This window comes from Ahaetulla prasina, chromosome 2 (genome assembly GCF_028640845.1).
Source record: "Ahaetulla prasina isolate Xishuangbanna chromosome 2, ASM2864084v1, whole genome shotgun sequence".
In the NCBI taxonomy this organism is placed as follows: domain Eukaryota; kingdom Metazoa; phylum Chordata; class Lepidosauria; order Squamata; family Colubridae; genus Ahaetulla; species Ahaetulla prasina.
In genome coordinates, this window is record NC_080540.1 from 79,327,999 (window position 1) to 79,349,390 (window position 21,392).

General features: G+C 40.4%; 1 protein-coding gene across 1 annotated transcript in view; it reads left to right on the plus strand.

The window, feature by feature from the left end:
* Positions 1 to 15,296: 15,296 nt before the first annotated feature.
* CAMKV (CaM kinase like vesicle associated) overlaps positions 15,297 to 21,392 on the plus strand; it is a 66,143-nt gene continuing 60,047 nt past the window's right edge. Inside the window, exon 1 of the mRNA XM_058169288.1 lies at positions 15,297 to 15,587. The gene's annotated coding sequence lies outside the window, so the exon portion shown is untranslated. The remainder of the gene's footprint in view (positions 15,588 to 21,392) is intronic.

Sequence of the window (21,392 nt, forward strand, 5' to 3'; positions counted from 1 at the left end):
GTACCAGAGGCCACTCACACTCTCTCAGCTCAACACTTCACCTCTCTCAGCCCTTCCTCACCTGCTGTGGGGAAAATAGGAGTATTAGGCATGTTCATTGCCTTAAGTTATTTATCTAAAAATTATATATGGGGAGACTTGCAAGTCAGTTGCTTTGAGCTTCCAAAGACAAGATGAGATAGAACGGCAATAGATAAATAATAAAGGAAACCAAGGGGCAAAACCCAATCAGGGATCTTATTTGCAGACCAAAAATGATCACAAATAACGAATGAAACTCAGTTGTGGCAGGATTCCTCAGTCCTCAGTGGCAGGATTCAACTCAAAACAACACCACCAATGGGTAACAACATTTCTCTAAAGAATGGAGACCGATAAACCTCCTTTCCTTCTTTCAAAGCAAGTTTGTGGTTCAAGCTTTTTGAAAAGAAATCACATGAAACTTAAGTCCTTTTAAAAATAACAGCATCTGACAGAGAGAAGCAATGTAAGCTCTGGTGCTTTTTTAGAACTGCAGCACCAAGCATAAGAACAAACGGAAATAAATCCTTCCTTTGACAGCTTGTCTGCAACTGCTCATCCCAGCAACTGTTAATGGGGTGGCAGGTACAGCAGACAATTCCCCTTCTGTTAAGCAACAGGTCCACTTATCAAGGCATCCACCAGTTTATTACAAGTTCAAACACCTCTTTACTGTAGACCAAGACATGCATGTGGAGACCAAACATTTTCCTCACCTGTTCAGGATCTATAGGAAAATGAAGGGAGCAAGCCATTTGCAATCCTTCATTCACAGACCAATCTCTTTATGCTGTGTCACCTGCAAAGTAATGGAATCAATCATCAACCAATCCATTACCCTCCACCTAGAAACAAACAACCTACTCTCTAATAAATAATTTGGTTTCAGAAAAAATTTATCATGTAATTTATAATTTCTACACTGCAAAAACATATGGACTACAAATCTTGATCAAGGCAAAGCAATAAATGTAATTTACATAGACTTCTGTAAAGCTTTTGACTCTGTAGTACATGACAAACTTCTCCTTAAACTAAAATCCTACGGCATCTCCGGACCCCTCCACAATTGGATAACAGCGTTCCTGTCAAACAGACAACAAGCGGTCAAAATAGGCAATGCCCTATCAAATCCTGTTCCTGTCAATAGCGGCGTTCCCCAAGGCAGCATTCTTGGACTAACACTCTTATATTATACATTAATGATCTCTGTGACCATATTATAAGCAATTGTGTTCTCTTCACTGACGATGTTAAACTATTTAATACTACCAACAATACAGCTACCCTTCAAAAAGACCTTGACTTTGTGTCGGAATGATCAAAAACTTGGCAACTCCAAATCTCAGTCAACAAATGCTCTATCTTACACATTGGAAAAAAGAATCTGAACACTAAATACAAACTCAATGGACACTACCTTATAGATGACCCCCACCCCATTAAAGACCTTGGAGTTTTCATATCCAATGATCTAAGTACCAAAGCCCACTGCAACTACATTGCAAAAAAGGCTTTAAAAGTTGTAAACTTAATCTTGCGTAGCTTCTTCTCCAAAAACACTACACTACTAACCAGAGCATACAAAACATTTGCTAGACCAATTTTTGAATACAGCTCGCCTGGGACCCATACCTCATTTTGGACATTAATACAATTGAGCGTGTCCAGAAATATTTTACAAGAAGTGTTCTCCACTCCTGTGATCACAACAAAATACCTTATGCCACCAGACTTGAAATTCTGGGTTTAGAAAATTTAGAACTCTGCCGCCTTCGACACAACCTGAGCTTAACTCATAGAATCATCTGTTACAACGTCCTTCCTGTTGAAGACTACTTCAGCTTCAATCACAACAATACACGAGCACACAATAGATTTAAGCTTAATGTGAACCGCTCCAATCTTGATTGCAGAAAATATGACTTCAGTAACAGAGTTGTTAATGCCTGGAAAGCACTACCAGACTCTATGGTCTCTTCCCAAAATCCCCAAAGCTTTAACCAAAAACTATCTACTATTGACTTCACCCCGTTCCTAAGAGGTCTGTAAGGGGTGTGCATAAGAGTACCAGCGTGCCTACCGTTCCTGTCCTAATGTTCCCTTTGATTGTATCCAATTTCATATAGTTATTACATACTTATGGTTATATATATGTTTATATATCGTATAGTTATTTCATGCTTATGCTTATATATAATGTTGTGACAAATAAATAAAATAAAATTGTAAAGCCAGTTGACTCTACAGCTCTAGAAATTGCTGCCATTGGTAATGTATGGAGAAAGCAAGACTGCATTCCATCCCACAGACCTGAGAAGAGCCACACTGAGTGCTAACATCTTCCTTCAACATTGGCAGTGGAGTTCAGCTCTTTCTTCTGACACTTCATCCTTCATCACTTCATCCTCTGCCTTTGGTTCCTGAGATGCCAGTTCCACTCCACCTAATCTACCTCACAGATGACCCCCACCCTTGGAGTTTTTATATCTAATGATCTAAGTGCCAAAGTCCACTGCAACTATATAGCAAAAAAGGCTCTAAGAGTTGTTAACTTAATTCTAGGTAGCTTCTTTTCCAAAAACACCACGCTACTGACCAGAGCATATAAAACATTTGCTAGGCCAATTCTTGATTACTGCTCGCCTGTTTGGAACCCATACCATATATCTGATATCAATACAGTTGAGCGTGTCTAAAGGTATTTTACGAGAAGAGCTCTCCACTCCTTCGTAACCAATAAAATACCTTATTCCACCAGACTTGATATTCTGGGTCTAGAAAACTTGGAACTTCGTCGCCTTTGACAGGACCTGGGTTTAGCTCATAGAATCATCCATTGTAATGTCCTTCCTGCCAATGACTACTTCAGTTTCAACTACAATAACACAAGAGCTACCAACAGATTTAAACGTAATGTCAACCGCTCCAGTTTAGATTGCAGAAAACACGATTTCTGTAACAGAATTATCTATGCTTGGAATGCATTACCTGACTTTGTGGTCTCTTCTCATAACCCCAAAAGCTTTATTAAAAATCTATCCACTGTTGACCTCACCACATTCCTAAGAGGACCCTAAGGGGCATGCATAAGAGCACAAACGTGCCTACCGTTCCTGTCCTATTGTTTCTTCCCCTATACATATATATATATATATATATATATATATATATATATATATATATATATATATATATATATATATATATGCTTATACTACCTTATTTCTCCTCATATATATGTTTATATATTATATAATTTTTTATGTTATGCTTGTGTATATTGTTATGACAAAATAAAATAAATAAATAAAATAAATAAATAATCACAGGTGCCTACTGTTGGAATGAAGCCACGTTCAACATATCCTGTCTCAATTTGCAATTTAGAATGTTTTGACATGATGGATGGATGGAAGGAAGGAAGGAAGGAAGGAAGGAAGGAAGGAAGGAAGGAAGGAAGGAAGGAAGGACATTCATTTATAACATAATGGTGATGACCTCTACAACAAGATGAGAAAGCTCTTTTCTGCCTCCTGTTGAAAATACATATTGTTATACGGGTACCAGTCTATAATGAATATGAAAGTATATAAATCGGTTTTCAAACTCCGAAGAAATTGTGAAAAGAACATATAGTAGTAGGTAGCTGGATAGGCAAGAGAGAGAGAGAAGGAGGGGAGAGATAGAGAAAAAGGAATAAACTTATGTTAGTTTTGTTTGATGCAATGCTTAAGAGAAACCAACATCTTTAATGAGCCCAACTAAATGAAGAATGGTTAGATTTGTTATCAGTTTTGTCCTTTAAGAATCTGCCAACAGGATTTTTTTTTCATTTAGAAATAAAGTAATATACAGAGAGTATAAGCCACAAGTATTATCCCATCCCTTGAAATTGCTTCTACATTTCTCTGTGTTGGTTTCTCAAGCACACTTTTTATTTTATTTTTAACAGCATTAATAGGCCCTACCATCTCATTTATCCATTCACAATTTTTGCAGTTCTAAGATAATTTCATTTTGATACTTCCCTTTTTTAAAAGGAAAGGAAAGGAAAGGAGAGGAAAGGGAAGGGAAGGGAAGGGAAGGGAAGGGAAGGGAAGAGAAGAGAAGAGAAGAGAAAAGAAAAGAAAAGAAAAGAAAAGAAAAGAAAAGAAAAGAAAAGGCAGTGATGACAGAATTGTACTATTGGTCTTAAATAAAATAACTGAGGCATTTTATTTCAGATCAGTACTTTTTGTACCCAAACTGATTAATGGATTTTTTGTTTAATGTGAAAAGCATTAGCATTCATATATTTCTACTGAGTACAGTGATGAATGTGTTTGAACTGAGAAAAGGAATAAATATATTCCACATATTTGGAGGGGTTTGTTACAAAAAATGTGTATATATACAAAAAATGTGTATGTCTTTGAGTCAGCATTGACTTCTGGCAATCCTTGCAGTTTTCTTGGCAAGATTTTAAGAAATGGCTTACCTAGCCAACAAGATGCAGTTCAGTGGTCAGGTCCTGCACTTTGGCAGGGAAAATCAGATGCACAGATACAGCATAGGCAATACCTGGCTCAACAATAGTGCCTATGAAAAGATTCTAGGTTTCCTGGTAGACCATGCATAAAAATCATTCAGCAGTGTGTTGCAGCCATCATAAAAGCTGACACAGTCTGGGTTGCATCAAAGGAGGGATTGTATCAGAATCACAGGAAATGTTGGTATCGCACTATACCACACTGGTGAAGCCACCTTTGAAATATTGCATACAGTTCTGGTCATCACAATATAAGGGTTCCGGAGGCCAGTGGTGGGATTCATCCAGTGCGCACCACTTCGGGAGAACCGGTTGTTAACTTTCTGAGCAGTTTGGCAAACTGGTTGTTGGAAGAAATTATTAGAGCAGAAAACCGGTTGTTAAATTACTTGAATCCCACCACTGCTGTAGGCTGAATCCTATGAATGGCTAAGGCAGGAGTCGGCAACCTTAAACACTTAAAAAGCCACAAAGGTCCTCACTGGAAGCTCCCTGTTCAATTCTGGAGCTGACCAGAAGTCCAGTACCCACACCATAGAGATGCCTAGCGCGACGTCCTTTTTCCTCTGCCGACCGGAAGCCTGGTTACCCCCACCATAGAGTCTCCTTCCAGCGTGGTGTCCTTTTTCCTCTACCTGTCCTAACTGAAAGCTCTATCAATTGTGGAGCCAACCGGCGATAAGGAACCACAGCAGAGGGATGAAAGAGCCACCTGTAGCTCCAGAGCCATGGGTAGCTGACCCCTGGGCTAAGGGAACTAGGTATGTTTAGCCTAAGGAGGAGAAGACTGAAGGGACACCTGATAGTAGTCTTCCAAGACTTGATGGGCTGCCATAGGGAAGAGGGTGTTGACTTATTCTCCATAGCACCTGAGAATAAGACAGGAGATAATGGATGGAGGCTTGCCAGAAGGAGATCCAACCTTGAAATAAGGAGGAATTTCCTGATAGTGAGAGCTAGCAATGGGACACCTTGCCTCCCAAATGTAGGTGCTCCATCATTAGAGATTTTCAAAAAAATATATATTGGACAATCTTGGGCAGGGAATTGGATTAGAAGATCCCTAAGGTCCCTTCCAGTCCTAAGATTCTCTTCCTAGGGCTGAGAAAAAGAGTGAGTGGCCGAAGATCATCCAGTTGTTTTCATGCCTAAAGTGGAATTGGATCTCACAGTCTCCTGGTTTGTCACCTGGTGCCTTAGCCACTATACCTAGCTATCTCTTCTGTCTGTCTGTCTGTCTGTCTGTCTGTCTGTCTGTCTGTCTGTCTGTCTGTCTGTCTGTCTGTCTGTATCTATCTATCTATTTATCTATCTATCTATCTATCTATCTATCTATGTACGTATGTTTATGAATATCAGAAATATTCTTTAAAATTAAATACTTATTTTTAAATAGCAGTGCAATCTAAAAACAGCTCCTGAAATCATTTCCTTTGAAATTGTAAGAAAAAAAAATGAAACAGGAGAAATTGTTAAGTTGCAATCCTACAATACTTCAGTCGGTGTCCTCTGGGGGTACAAAGGAGACTTTGGGATTTCTGCACACTTCTCTGAAGTTAGGTACTGTATTCCCAACCTGAGGAAAATTACAGTTGTTCAGACTCAAAAGGGAGTGGGGATTTGGACAGTAGTAGAGTCAGCCTCTCATTTCTAGGATGTTATCAATTCAATCTTGGGGAAATTGAACTGAGCTTTAAAATATTTTTTTTAAAAAAACAGAAAAGACAGAGGTACAAATGCATCTTCATCCATAGTTCCACTCCACTAACTATGGTTAGCCTGGCATAGATATGACTGAAGCTCCAGTGCTCATCATAATATTTGACATCTTGACCTCATTTCTTCCCTTGCAAAACAAATAAATTCTATACTACAATTGTTATGTGTTATGTACAATACTGATGTTTTTAAAATATGGATATTTGACATAGAATGATCAAGCTCAGAAATCATATTATAATCCCTGAAGGTAGTGAAAATGGACTGAAAGAATGCAAGTGAAGCATCAATAATGTTGCAACCTTTAGGCCCAGTCTCATGGCTGGGTTGGTTATGATGGCCACCCATCCTCCTTTCCTTCCCTGCTTCCTGTTTACCAGGCTCTTTACATATTGTTCCTAATCTGTAAGCAACCCAAACAACTCAGGGTATCTTTTCTGTTACAAGCTCCTCATAATGCCAGTCTTTCACACCTGAAGCAAAAACTCAAAATGACACTGGTTCCTTGTTCTTTTTTATTTTCATTTTAAACATCACCTATTGAGAGGACGATTAATGGATAAGAAAAATATGTCCAAAGGACCTGGTTCTTATTATCTTATGGCAAGGCCAACCTTTTTTCCCCTCAATGCCTAGCAATTGTTCTGAGTGAAATACAGCATATAATAACAGAGATATATTATAGGTTAATATTCAGTTAATTGATAATCTAAAAATGCCTTTTGGCCCTTTTAGTTTTTGCTTTTGGTGTAAATCAGTACTATCTAACCCAGGGATTTGGAATCATTGGCATTCCAGATGTTGCAGCAACGTGACCAAAAGTAAGGAAGGCTTGAAATTGTAATTCAACAACATCAGGAGAAGTATAGATGTTCCTAGACTGGTTTGGTATTTTTGTTTTCAACTGATCTTTTGAAAGAATATTGAGGTTTCATAAAAACCGGTTTTTTATTCTCCAAAGGCCGAATAAAATTTCCTGAAAGAAATTTCATCAGCTACCATGCATCTTTCTCTACAATGTTCAGTCACAAAAGGGTATTGAATATGTTCCGAATGTTGTTCTTAGTTGAACCTAACTTCAAAGATATGGTGAGTTAGTATGAAACCTTCCTTCAGTTCTGTATAATATGCTGGTTTCAGAAATTGGAAAGATTCCTTGGCACTTGAGTTGATTTGGAATAAGCTCCTTCAGAAGAGGGTTTGTAAGTCACTGGTATAAATAAACCCCAGCACTGATTTCAAGTCTCAACACACTGAGTTAATGCTCAGCAAAATGGCCCACATATCAGTGGTGGGTTGCTACCGGTTCACCCCATTTCGAGTGAACCGGTAGCAGCAGCAGCGGGAAGTTCCGCCCATCCACTCGGACGTCATCAAATATGCTCTGCACATTCGCAGAAGTGGCCTGTGTGCAAGCGTAGCGAGTAAACCAGTAGCAAAGGTTATGAAACCCACCACTGCCACATATGTAGATGAATGCCTGGCCTCCAGTTAAAGCATGAGCTGTGTCCCACAAGCCTGCAATAAGTAACCTATAAGGTACAGGTAGTTGATCACTCTTCTATAACGTACTGTATTTATGGTGTGTTTACAACTACAAAATATGTACTCTATTTTGCCTTGCTTAAGACAAATTTGACAAATATTGTCAGGCTCCACTGTAAGACTCTGAGGACATCTATTCAGAAGGAGAATAGATATAATAAGGAGAAAGGAGACCCCTTCATAACAAGTATCATATGCTACTCTACAAAAAGACCTTGACTATGTGTCAGAATGGTCAGACAATTGGCAACTCCAAATCTCAACCAACAAATGCTCTGCCTTGCACATTGGCAAAAAAAAAAAATTAGAACACAAAATACAAGCTGGGCGGATACGACGTAACAGACAACCCTCACTCTGTCAAAGACCTTGGAGTACTCCTCTCAAATGATCTAAGTGCCAGAGCTCACTGTAACAGCATTGCTAAAAAAGCATTAAGAGTTGTCAACCTAATCTTGCATGACTTCTTCTCCGGTAATATTGAACTGCAAGCTAGGGCATACAAAACTTTTGCCAGACCAATTCTTGAATACAGCTCATCTATCTGGAACCCATGCTGCATATCGGACATTAATACAATCGAACAAGTCCAGAGATATTTCACAAAAAGAGTCCTAATCTCCTCTGCTTGCAACAAAATACCTTATGCCACCAGACTCGAAGTTTTGGGCTTAGACAACTTAGAACTTTGCCATCTTCGGTCTGACCTAAGCATAGTACATAAAATCATCTGCTACAACGTCCTACCAGCCAATGAATACTTCAGCTTCAACCAAAACAATCCAAGAACACACAATAGATACAAACTCATGGTAAACCGATCCAAACTAGACTGCAGAAAATGCGACTTCAGTAACAGAGTTGTCAACGCCTGGAATGCACTACCTGACTCTGTGGTTTCTTCCCCAAATCCCCAAAACTTTTATCTTAGATTGCCTACTGTACACCCCACCCCATTCCTAAGAGGTCTGTAAGGGGTGTGCATAAGCGCACCAGCGTGCCTACAGTCCCTGTCCTAATGTTTTCTTTTATTCATACCCTTTACATGTATTTATAATTATGTTTACACTTGTATCTGTCATAAAATACATACTTGATGAATAAATAAATAAATAAATAAATAAATAAATAAATAAATAAATAAATAAATAAATAAATAAATAAATAAAGGAAACAGGTCATCCCCACCACGCAAAGAATGGCCTAAACAAGGCAAAAGGGTCTGGAAGAAGCACTTCTTCCTGCCTCTAGACACAGTTAACATAACCACATTGAGATGCATACAAGAATACATTTGCCAAGGGAAAAAAATGTACAAAAAACCTTCTATCTGGAAGCTCACCTCCATTGGTAGCTGTCTTTGATGCCTCCTAGGCAATAAAAAAAAAATATACCATTATAACCTAGTGCTGCAACTTCAAACTAAGACACAGCCTTAGGCAATATCTCTTATATTCATCTAGCTGTATTAAGGAAAGAAAGAGAGAGAGAGAGAGAGGCCAGACAAGGTTATGCATACTAGAAAGGAAATATAAGAACATGTGAAGAGATGTGCAGATCAGACCCAAAGGCATATGCATTCCAGCATGCTATTCCCACTGTAGGCAACCTGTGGGAAATCCACCAGTGAGACATGAAAGCGATAACACCTTCCTACTCATGTTCCCCAGCAACTGGGATTCAGAGAGACATCTTGGAAACAGTCTGTTCTTATTATACGTACATCTCTGTTGGTTAGAAAGCAGAGCACCCCTTAGGATTGGTAATGTAAACATTCCTTCAGCAAAAGCCCATAAAGGATAGGAGAGATTGATAATGGCAAAGGGATGGACCTATTAAAAAATAATCGTGCCACTTTTTAAAGCCATGCGGTTTACAGATCTGTGAGATTACGTATTTTGTGGTGATTCTAAAAGTATTGGTGATTCTTTTCTTTAATGGGATGTATTCACAGGAAGTGCTTATCAAAAGTATGTTTGCGTTGCCTTCAGGTTGCAGGACATAGATCACCAAAGTGGTTGTTGTGGCACTGATGCCAATACAGCTTGAGCCTCAGAATTATGGGCCTCTGTGGCTCAGGCTGCTAATGCAGTCTGTTATTAACAGCAGCTGCCTGCAATTACTGCAGGTTCTAGTCCCACCAGGCCCAAGGTTGACTCAGCCTTCCATCCTTTATATGGTAGGTAAAATGAGGACCCAAATTGTTGGGGGCAATAAGTTGACTTTGTATATAAATATACAAATAGGATGAAGACTATTGCTAACATAGTGTAAGCCGCCCTGAGTCTTGAGAGAAGGGCGGGATATAAATGCAAATTTAAAAAAATGTTTTATGAACATCAAGTGGGTCCCTTAGATGCATCCCGAAGTGTTTGTTTGCTTGTTTGATTGACTGTTTATTATCAAGAACTTTGGTTCAGAGATCATCTTTTCAAAATCTGCCTCCAAATCACTATAGCAGTTGCAGTATAATTTCTGCTATAGTGAATTGGAGGCAAATCTAATTTCAAAATAAAAATATAGCATCCCATGCTTCCCCATCACACTGAAAAATAGAATGCTGTTAGAATCCCAACACTGTACCTACACTTTTTGTCCAATGCAATTTTTAGTGACACTCTATAAAAGGATATGTTCTTCTCCACAGTAAAATTTAAAGGCTAACTGATCCTGTGCAAGCTTCCTTAAAAAGTGAATACTTTTGAATTCTGTGGGGCTGTAATCCTGTGGCCCTGCTATACCAACTGGAGCACCTTAGGATCAAAAGATAACCTCCTCTTCTCAGAAGTTTTAGAGGCATGCTGTTGTTGCACTCAAACGGGGTCATGAGAATATGCAGAGAACCAAAATGGGGTGATTCTGTCCTTCTATATTCTACTGTAAATTTGCTCGGTCCCATTTTATTTAAAGCTGGAAAAAGAGCGTCCATGTTTAATTCCATAAATGACTCTCCAATGTATGAAACTCATAGAGCAAAATGGAGGGAAAGACTTCATCTTGTGGTTATTACAAACATCTTCTAGGTTTCTCTGTCTCAGTCTCTGTCTCTGTTTCAACATGGATCTCCAAAGCAGAGCAGCAATTAGGGAAAAATAGTAAACATATTGGAGGAAAAATATATACAGTATATAAATGGTCCCATAAATGTTCACTTAGTAGCCCCATATCACCTGTTGCGATCTGATCGTAGAGGTGCCACGTGATCATGTTAGAAACATAGTGGCTATTGCACCATATTCTTTAACAGGTGATCACAAAATAACAAAATGTACTAGCACTATAGTGTCTTGGAAACAAACAGAGTTCCTAGGCAGAATCTAACCAATCACATTCAATCACAGCCTTGATCCCATAAACTTCTGAAGCTGTTTGATTGTCAATTCAATATTGCTGAAGAGCAACATAGAAAAAAACGCTGGTATTTCTTTCATTTGACAGTTCAGTTTCAGAGATACAGAAAGCTTTGATGGAGAATCAAGTCCAAAACCCATCTGCCTTTCTTTTAAAGTTATTCTCCTTACTGATAGCAATGAAAAAAAGTTTTTCCTCTTCTACAGTTCTAACCCTATGTATTGCTCATGATAAATGTGAAGAACATGGAAGCCATGGAATTTTTCAGAACTTTTTCTTTTGCTGGTATAATTTGGATTCAGCACCCTGTTATTTATTTTCTTAATATTGATGTTAAATAGATTACATAATTCTTCTGGTGCCACTGGTCATATACGGCATGCTGTATATTATTCATTATATTGCTAGCATATTTTCAGAACTATACATTTATATGGATAGTAATTTGAACAGCTGATATTATATTTAGTTGGCTATGGTTTTATTGTGCAGTTGTGCTGTAGTGCTGTAATTACAGCCGAACAATTTCTTTTCTATGGATTAGCTTAAGCACCGTGTATTTGTGATAAATGTGTCTATAAATAAACTGGCTCTGCCTGTGATTGCAAGATGCTAACACTGTTGGGAAAAGGCTCTGCCGCTTGCTTTGGGTGACGTTGCTGCATCAGGATGCCAGCCAAGAGCCCACGATGCAACTCTTATTGAGTTGGGTTATTGAGATTCACTTCTTCTCAAGAAATGAGACCTTTTGCATATACTAGAGCAGGGGTCTGCAAACTTGGCTCTTTTAAGACTTGTGGACTTCAACTCCCAGAGTTCCTCAGCCAGCAAAGTTGAAGTCCACAAGTCTTAAAAGAGCCAAGTTTGCAGACCCCTGTACTAGAACAGTGTTTCCCAACCTTGGCCAATTGAGGATGGCTGGGAAGTAAAAGCCACACATCTTCAAGCGACCATGGTTGGGGAAACACTGCACTAGAGGGGTGGCACAGAAGCTAGAGGAAAACCCATAGCATCATCTTCTAACTCCTCTCTGATGACTAAAGAGGTCCTGTCCTTAAGAGAAGTGTGCTTTACTGTTTCAGCCTGCTAAAGCAGGGCATGCAGACCAACAGGTCCCAGCTCAAATAAGTACCAATTTGCTACCCAAAAGGTTCCTGGAATAGGTGGATTCCACTACCATGATGGATCACTGAGTATATTTTAATTTGCTCCAGAGCAGGGGAAAAAATGTATTATTGAAACAAGTGTATTCCATTGACAGACATCTATTTCTAATGTACATACGCAAGTCACAACCACCCTAAAATTCCCCGAGTGCTACTGAACTAGACATATTAGCAAAAGGCTCTTTCTTGAGATTTGGAAAAATGTGATGACTTGAGGCTCTGAAGTAATGCTGTAATTTAATAATTAGCTTACAAGTCCTTCCGGGGTACAATTCCATCTTCGACTATAAATCATAAAACTTAATGAGTGGCTGCAGATGATCTATGTCACCCTTGTGCTTTACTTTGCAATATATAGCTAACATTGGTACACCTCATGGATTTTCTGCAAGCAAGCCTATAACCCCAGTTTCAATCTTTCTTTTCACTGTTTTCTGAACACAAAGCAGCTGCTAGGCCCCAGCCCTATAAGAACACTCAGTATAGCAGTCTCAGCCTGTGCCTGCTGTGTCAGTACAATGACTCATTTGGACTATGTAATAATAGGAAATATGTGCATTCACATAAAAGGTATGAGGACAACTCAGTGATGTATATGAATATTAAAGAAGTGTCGGAAGAAATATCCATCTGGTTCAGTTCCAAGCTGGGAGAAAGACACTGGAAACATGGAGGCTGATTGGAAAGATGGTTAAATGATGAATAGAACCACATAATCCATAACATGAGTTATGATGCAGCTGAATACATGGGGTTGAGAGTGGTGGGGGAATATTTATAACTTCTCCTGGGCTTCGCACTTGAGCTTCCTGTTCAAGAACATGTATTCTATTGGCTGTTGTAGGGGTCATAGCTGGCTCTGTAGATTGAGCTAAGTTTGGTTGAAGTTTGGACTGAATGAAGGGACTTGTCCATCAATTCCTATTCCTATTGTGGCTGAGGGCTAACCCTACCTTTGTTCAGACCTTGCTGCCGGGAATTTGTTTATGAATAGAGCTAGCTATCTCTTTATCTCTTAAGTGCTGACATCTGCTGAGGGCTGTTAAGAAAGATGGGGGCTATTAAGAGTGAGTCTGCCTCCTGCCTCTAAAAAACATGTTTCCAGGGAAATATAATATTCTGCCTTTTTAATATTTCTCAAAATATTTCATGGTTCTAGGAGAGGGGTGAGTACTAACTTTCTACAGAAGTAGCTTGAAATGTAAAAAAGGGAAAAATAACCAAATGTATCAGTAAACTTGGGTAAAGCTTCCAAAGCCCTTCCAAACACTTGGCAGTAAATTGTATTTTTAATGTCACAAGAGAATTAAATGAATGACAAGTATGTGATATTCATAGCAACTACATTTAAATAATGTAACTGCAATTTGGATTAAATAGGATAGAATAGAATAGAATTCTTTTTTAAAAAGTTTTTTATTTTATAAACAAACAAACATTTAGTACATCAGTCATTCCTTCTGTGTGACATCTCAGTGTTTTCTTCATGGCTCCATCTTTTTATTATTTCTTCTTTCTTCACTTCAGTTTAATCTATTAGCATTTTTTCACAAATACAATATTCTAATTATACCATTTTCCTACATAATTATCCGTTGCTTATCTATATCTTTTTTCCAACCAATGGTAAAATTGGTCCCATATCTAAAATAGAATTCTTTATTGGCCAAGTGTGATTGGACACACAAGGAATTTGTCTTGGTGCATATGCTCTCAGTGTACATAAAAGAAAAGATACCTTCATCAAGGTACAACATTTACAACACAATTGATGGTCAATATATCAATATAAATCATAAGGATTGCCAGCAACAAAGTTACAGTCATACAGTCATAAGTGGAAAGAGATTGGTGATGGGAACGATGAGAAGATTAATAGTAGTGCAGATTTAGTAAATAGTTTGACAGTGGAGGGAATTGTTTAGCAGAGTGATGGCCTTCGGGAAGAAACTGTTCTTGTATCTAGCTGTTCTGGTATGAAGTGCTCTTTAGCATCATTTTGAGTGTAGGAGTTGAAATAGTTTATGTTCTATTGGATGTGAGGGGTCTGTAAATATTTTCACAGCCCTCTTTTTGACTCGTGCAGTATACAGGTCCTCAATGGAAGGCAGGTTGGTAGTAATTGTTTTTTTGTAAATTACCGTAAATCCATTTTACTTTTTTGCACTCATATTTTGGAGGGTAGTCCTAGCGTAATCTTCAAAGGCCTAATAAGTTCTTCTCTGTAAAAATGGCTTGACTCAGCTTTCCAATAAACCTCACTGGGCATGATGTTGGATGTTATACAAGGAGATTCATTGTTGATGGAGCCTGGCTTTCGACAGCTCCTACCTGCTCATTTCAGAAGACTGACTTCATCAGGATTATGCCATGAAGTTGGTGCACAGTATAGAACAGTGTTACCTCGCTCCTCCCAAAAAGTTATTTTGCAAAAAAAAAAACACCACCGCCCCATACACCTCTAATATTCCATCTGTTGTTATTGTGGCTGAGGTGTTTAATGAAAAGTCATGATGCAAGCCAGCAAAATTAGGTTTGATAGCAAAGAGGCAGTGTACAGCCAGGTCACAAAAAATCTGATAAATACACATTAGAACACTAGATTCGGTGGGACTTAATAGAGGGGGTGGGACTTAATAGCATAAATGTCATAACATTTATAACATTATAAACAACGTCTCCAGTCCCGTTTTACAACTCCTAGGCTGAAAAGCTTTGCATCGTTCCAGCTTCCCTTACTGAAACTGGCTTATTATTGGGAGGAAATATATTTTATTCCTAAACCTTAAAAAAAGATAATTATGCAAGGACCATCAACAATCTTGAAAAAGGCGGTGGGCGGGGCTGAAAAGTTTCCGGGTGGCATTGTTGGACTCTGGCCCCGCCTTTCCTGGGCGGGACTTTGTCAGTTTCGTCTTTCGTAACTTTCCTACTTGGAACTCAACTGAGATGCTCAACTTGCGAGGAGCCGCGGAGCACCGAGCGCTCTCGGCTCCCTCCTCAGTCGACGGGATCCTACGGCGGACTGGGGCGCAACCCCTCCTCCTTTGCAACCCCGCAGTGCCCCTGGCCCGGGGAATAGCCAAGCGGGCTCTGGTGGAGTTTTGATTCCATCACCAGGAAGGCTCCAGAACCGGAGCAGCGGGCTCCAAAGGACCGGAGGAAAGAACCGGGAAGGAGCCAGTAAGAAAGAAAAAAAAAACCCGGACGTTTCCATCCCTCGGATTCCACCGTCGGCCGGAGCAGATTTGCAAGTAAGTCCCCGGTCGTGGCGCGCCTCAGGCAGCGCTTTCTTGGTGCAGTCTGGAGCTGGGAGCGAGGAGCGGGGCTGGAGCTTTTCGGCGATTGAGCGCGGCTGCTGACCGGCGCGCCTGCCTTGAACCCGGGCCGGGAAGGAATTCTTCCTCGGAGCGTCGGGATGCTGCCTGACGCGCGGTGCGCTTTGGAGAGCAGCCTCTTTTGGCAAAGATGGGGAGGCACGGGGCTTCGCCGCGGCCGTTCGACGTGTGATGTATGGCGGCGTGCGTTTGTCATTCTCTCCGCCCGGGCCAAGATTGCCCCGAACCTTTACTTTGGGAAAGTGACTCTTGAACTCAGCCCTGGTGAACAGAAATCTAAAAACAGAAGTCCCTCCCTCTCGCTCGTGCTCCCGCTTTTTATTTATTATTTTCCCCACTCTCTTATGCGCTTCGGCCGCTACTAAGGGGGGTCCACCGCGCGCAGGTAAGCAGGGAGGGCAATCGGGCGGGGAGTTCTGACGGGGCGACCACCGGGTCGCTCCTAAAGGCTAATTGGATGGTGTGGCCGCGAATTTAAGAAAAACCTGTTCTGGATCGGACCTCGCGAAAGTTGATCTGCGGCCAAAAACGGCATTTGCAGAACCCGGCAGCTCTCCTGCTAGGCGCGCGCACCCGACATTGCGCGCAGCAATTTGGGGAAGAGGGGAGTGAGCCCCTTCTATAGTCCGCAGCGCCACGGCACCCCCTCTTTGCTCAGTCTGAGACGCGCTGCTGGACGGGAGGGAAGGGGAAAGAGGAGCGGGGTCTGGAGCCCCCTCCTCCTCTTCCTCCGGAGAGCCTCGGATCAAGGCGCCTCTCTCCGCCGTAGGGAGAAAGAGGTTGGGGCAGCTGAACTGCGAGTTGATCTGCTGCTCCCACGGTATCGCGCTGTACCCCTTGCGGGGCGGGGATCTTCTCTCACACCTACACCGTCCCGTCCGCCATCCCTTTTGTGCCTTCTTCTCCAGCGCTCCGCCGCCGATTCCCGCGGAGTCAGAGCGCACGCATCTTCCCGAAGGAGCGGGGCAAAAAGGCCCCAGCGTCAAGGGGGGGGGGGAGGCTGGCTGCTGAGGATGGGACGATCCACTCACTGGCCGACCGGAGTCGGTGCCCCACCACCACCACAAACTGGCATTAGCAAGTATGACTTCTCACCACCATCCGCTCTCAATCGCCTCCCCCTTTCCGTCGAAGCACCTGCTATTTTGATTTCCTTTCAACTCGCACTCTCGCGCTCATTTCCATGACAACAAGGAATGTCACAACTAAAGATTCCGTCTTAATTGGGGGATGGGGAAGAGAAGCCCTGATCCGATTCAAAGTTTGAAGCCTTGGGTGAGGGGTTCTGAGCTCTATCGCAGTTGGATCTTGGATAGTGGGGAGGGGGGAAACCAAACTTTGCCTGGGCTGGACGCTTAGTTGTCTGGATGTGGGTCTCGACCTGCGCTTTCTCCCCCTCCCTAATTCCGATCCCGAGACAGCCGCGAATGGAGCCGAGTGCCATCAACTTGGCTGCAGTGGCTAAAGTGGGCCCGCAGGGTTGCTTTAACATGGGAAGTTAACGGCAGAAGAGGAGGCCACGAGGATGGTTAATAAGTGCGTGCATGTCCGGAAGCTTAAATCATCTGGTGAACTAAGAAGGGACGGTTGCTGAGAACGAGAGATAAAGATCTCAGTTCCATCTGATCCCGATAGATCTGCACAGGGCTGCATCGTTCCTTCGTTGGGTGAAGGAGGTCCTTAACTCCACAGCGCTTTTCTGAAAAAACGTCTTGACACAGGGATAAAAGCAGTGACCTAAAAATAAAAAAAATAAAAATGTTAAATGCCTTTGATTGACATCGTTGGGATCATCTCTACCTGTTTGATCATCATAAAGGTGGTGGCAAATCTACAGCAAGTGTTCACAGTTTTAAAACAAATCTCAAACCACTGCTTGCCTATGCAGATGAATTAAATTACAGATTTGCACTAACCAGTGGGCAAAAAAAGTGTTCATAGAGGCTTGCCTATGGAATTGTAATTTTTTTACTATACGTTGACGCATATTGGAATACTATTCTTCGTTCAATGTATATGCTTCAATGCTTATTTAATGCTATGAGAGTCCATATTGGAAGGAAAGCATATGTATTAATGGTATGTGAAAAAAGGAGCAGAATATGAAATCAAATTATTCCCCTCCCTATGGAAACCAGATGATTTCAAATAGCAAATTCCTGACTCTTCTCAAGTCATGAAATATTAGTGCCTATTGACTTAAATGGGGGGTGGGAATCCGGAGGAGTCAGGATCTTCCAATCTGGCCAGCAACCTTTGGCCTGCTAAATGATGGAGTACAAATTCCATCGTTCCCAGCTCTGGATACAAAATCAACCCATATTGTAAACAGATGTCCAAGAATTCTCTTTAGGCTCAATCCTGTGGTCTCTGTCCCTTCCAAACTGACAGTGACAAATGCTGTTCTAATAAAAAGAGCTGTGAACCATATATTTTAAAAAGGATGGGAATAATTATCTTCAGTGTTAATGTTGGATTAAGCAGTTAAACTTACTGTAAGCATGTATTTATATATTATCAAAACATAAAAATATCAAAAAAAATAAAAAATAAGCCAGACACAATTGAAAAGACCATTTTTTTTCATTCCTGATTTTGTGGTGCTCTAGAATTAAAATATTCTCTTTTTAAAATACAGGCATATCTCGGAGATATTGCACGTTCAGTTCACGGCCATTGCAATGAAGGGAATACTGCAAATCACACACATTTTTTTTAATTTTGTGGCGCATATCAAAGTTATGTTTACCCTGTACTTGTAGTCTATTAAGTGTGTAATAGCATTATCTTTAAAAATCAATGTACATACCTTAATTTAAAAATATTTTATTACTAAAAAGGCCAAATCATCTGAGCCTTCAATGACTTATAAATTTTTGGCGAGTGGAGGGTCTTGTAAAAAAATTGCAGTCATCTGTGAAGCACAATAAAATGAAGGAGAATAATAACAAGGTATGCCTATATAAATAAATGTACCCTTAATTGGGAGTCCATTTATTACAATTTAATCTCACTGTGAAAATATATGTGCCTCTTCAAGTTTTAATTCAAGAGTAGGCAATCACTGACCGTCATACAGCCTTCAACAAACTTTTGACGGCATTACATCCCTGCCAAATTCTTTTTCTAGTTGAAAGTTGTGGTTGTTTTTGCTTATTAAAATAAGGTTGAAAAAAGCAAAGTTGTAAGGAGACCTCACAAAGCTTTAAGCCGCCATTTCACTCCTAACAGTTTACCATAGGTCCCGGGAAAGGACCCAAAATATTCATTCCCACTAATTCTAATGATTTAATTTTCACCTGTGCTCCCTTGTGGTCTCTTGAATGTCACAAAATGTAAATGTAATCAAAACTTTTCCCATTCCAACTGTAGTTGATTGATCTGATCATAATAGCATGTGACCAGTCCTGCCTCAGGTTCCCATGGGTTGACAATTCCACATATCTGGATGCCATGATGATACCTGGGGAGACCGAGTTCCATTTGTAGGGTGGAACAAATATTGATCTGATCAAATTTTGGGGGTTTTCCTCCCTAGAGACTCTAACCCATATGATTACCAGCCCAACATACTAGTGTAGCAGATCATGTACTATATAAAATAAATGTACCCTTAATTGGGAGTCCATTTATTACAATTTAATCTCACTGTGAAAATATATGTGCCTCTTCAAGTTTTAATTCAAGAGTAGGCAATCACTGACCGTCATACAGCCTTCAACAAACTTTTGACGGCATTACATCCCTGCCAAATTCTTTTTCTAGTTGAAAGTTGTGGTTGTTTTTGCTTATTAAAATAAGGTTGAAAAAAGCAAAGTTGTAAGGAGACCTCACAAAGCTTTAAGCCGCCATTTCACTCCTAACAGTTTACCATAGGTCCCGGGAAAGGACCCAAAATATTCATTCCCACTAATTCTAATGATTTAATTTTCACCTGTGCTCCCTTGTGGTCTCTTGAATGTCACAAAATGTAAATGTAATCAAAACTTTTCCCATTCCAACTGTAGTTGATTGATCTGATCATAATAGCATGTGACCAGTCCTGCCTCAGGTTCCCATGGGTTGACAATTCCACATATCTGGATGCCATGATGATACCTGGGGAGACCGAGTTCCATTTGTAGGGTGGAACAAATATTGATCTGATCAAATTTTGGGGGTTTTCCTCCCTAGAGACTCTAACCCATATGATTACCAGCCCAACATACTAGTGTAGCAGATCATGTACTATATAAAATAAAATATTAATGCTCATCTCTTCGATATGAATTAATTCTCTTACGCTCAGCTCCATGACCTTTTCATTGATTTCCTTGATTCATAATCCTGCCGTGTGAAATGGAGTGGATTTCCAATCTATGTCAGTTTCACATGTTTGCAGAGAGAATCCTATCTTCTTTCTGTATGAGAGTGCAGTTTAAGAAATGTAATGAATTGCCTATTAAGTGCTGAGCTTAGAGGTCCCCAGACAGTCAAACAATAATGTAAGCTATGCTTTTCAGAAACATAAAACAACTGCTTAAGAGGTCATATGTTTATATACCTATAATTAAAACCCAGTAGGGTTTTCTTCTAGATAAAGTGATATTAGGCCTACAATCTCCAAATACTAATCTGATACTGTAAACATCTCCTCTCAGAGTATGTGGATATCGTTCCACAATTAGAACTCACCCCAAGGCTTCCCCACCATACACCCACTAAATGCATAGACGCTCCTTCAATAGATTTGCAATGATGGAAAGCTGATACAAGAACCAGCTGTCCCTTTGAACAGTTTCTTCCCTCTTTCATCCTAAAAGAAAAGACCATCTATATTCTGCTGTGGGTTAAATAAAGAATAGATGCAAATTGCCCATGAAAAACAAATGAGGCAAACAAAAATAAAATAAATGAAGACTTGTCATGAATTCAGTACGGTATGTTAGGGGTAGCTCTTTTTAAATAAAGTCACATCATTTAATGCACAAATGCATACACAAAACTTGGTAACGATCGGTGTTTTCCTTTGGACTCTTTCAATGAACAGCTTTGGTTTGGCAGAACTAAAATTCCACGAAGTCCCTTCCAAGAGGCATGGAAAATTATAATTAATTGCATATGGTAAAAGAAATAATGTAATCTCTTGGAATTTCCACCTTGAAGCAGAGTAGAAAGATGTATTTTTTTATAGAACAAAAACTATTATAGCAGAATGGATATTATAGCAGAATATTTTATTATTTCTCCAGCAGTTTCAAGTGGGTCTCTTTCCTCCTTTCACTCTTCCCTGCCATATCCTTATGTGCTAGATTGGGATATGAGCAGTGGTGGGTTGCTCCCGTTTTGGTCTGGTTCTTGCGAACCAGTAGTAATGTTGGCGGGAGGCTCCGCCCACCTGACTGGACATCATCACAGATGATCTGCACATGCGCAGAATCTTCTGTGCATGTGCAGAAGCAAGCGCGTGCTCCCATTGTGAACCGGTAGCGGAGGTAAGTAGAACCCACCCCTGGATTTGAGAGGTCATAAATAGTCCTAACGTCTCCCAGTGGAATTTCTATGGCTGAAAGTGGACTTGAATCTGTCTCTAGTCTTAACCTAACCTTCTTAGTCTAATGCTAAGTTGCTGCTCTACTCAATGAGTGTCAACCTTGGCAACTTTAAAGTGCATGGACTTCAATACTTAGAATTCCCCAGTCAAGACTGCTGGAAAATTCTGGAAACTGAAGTCCATTCATT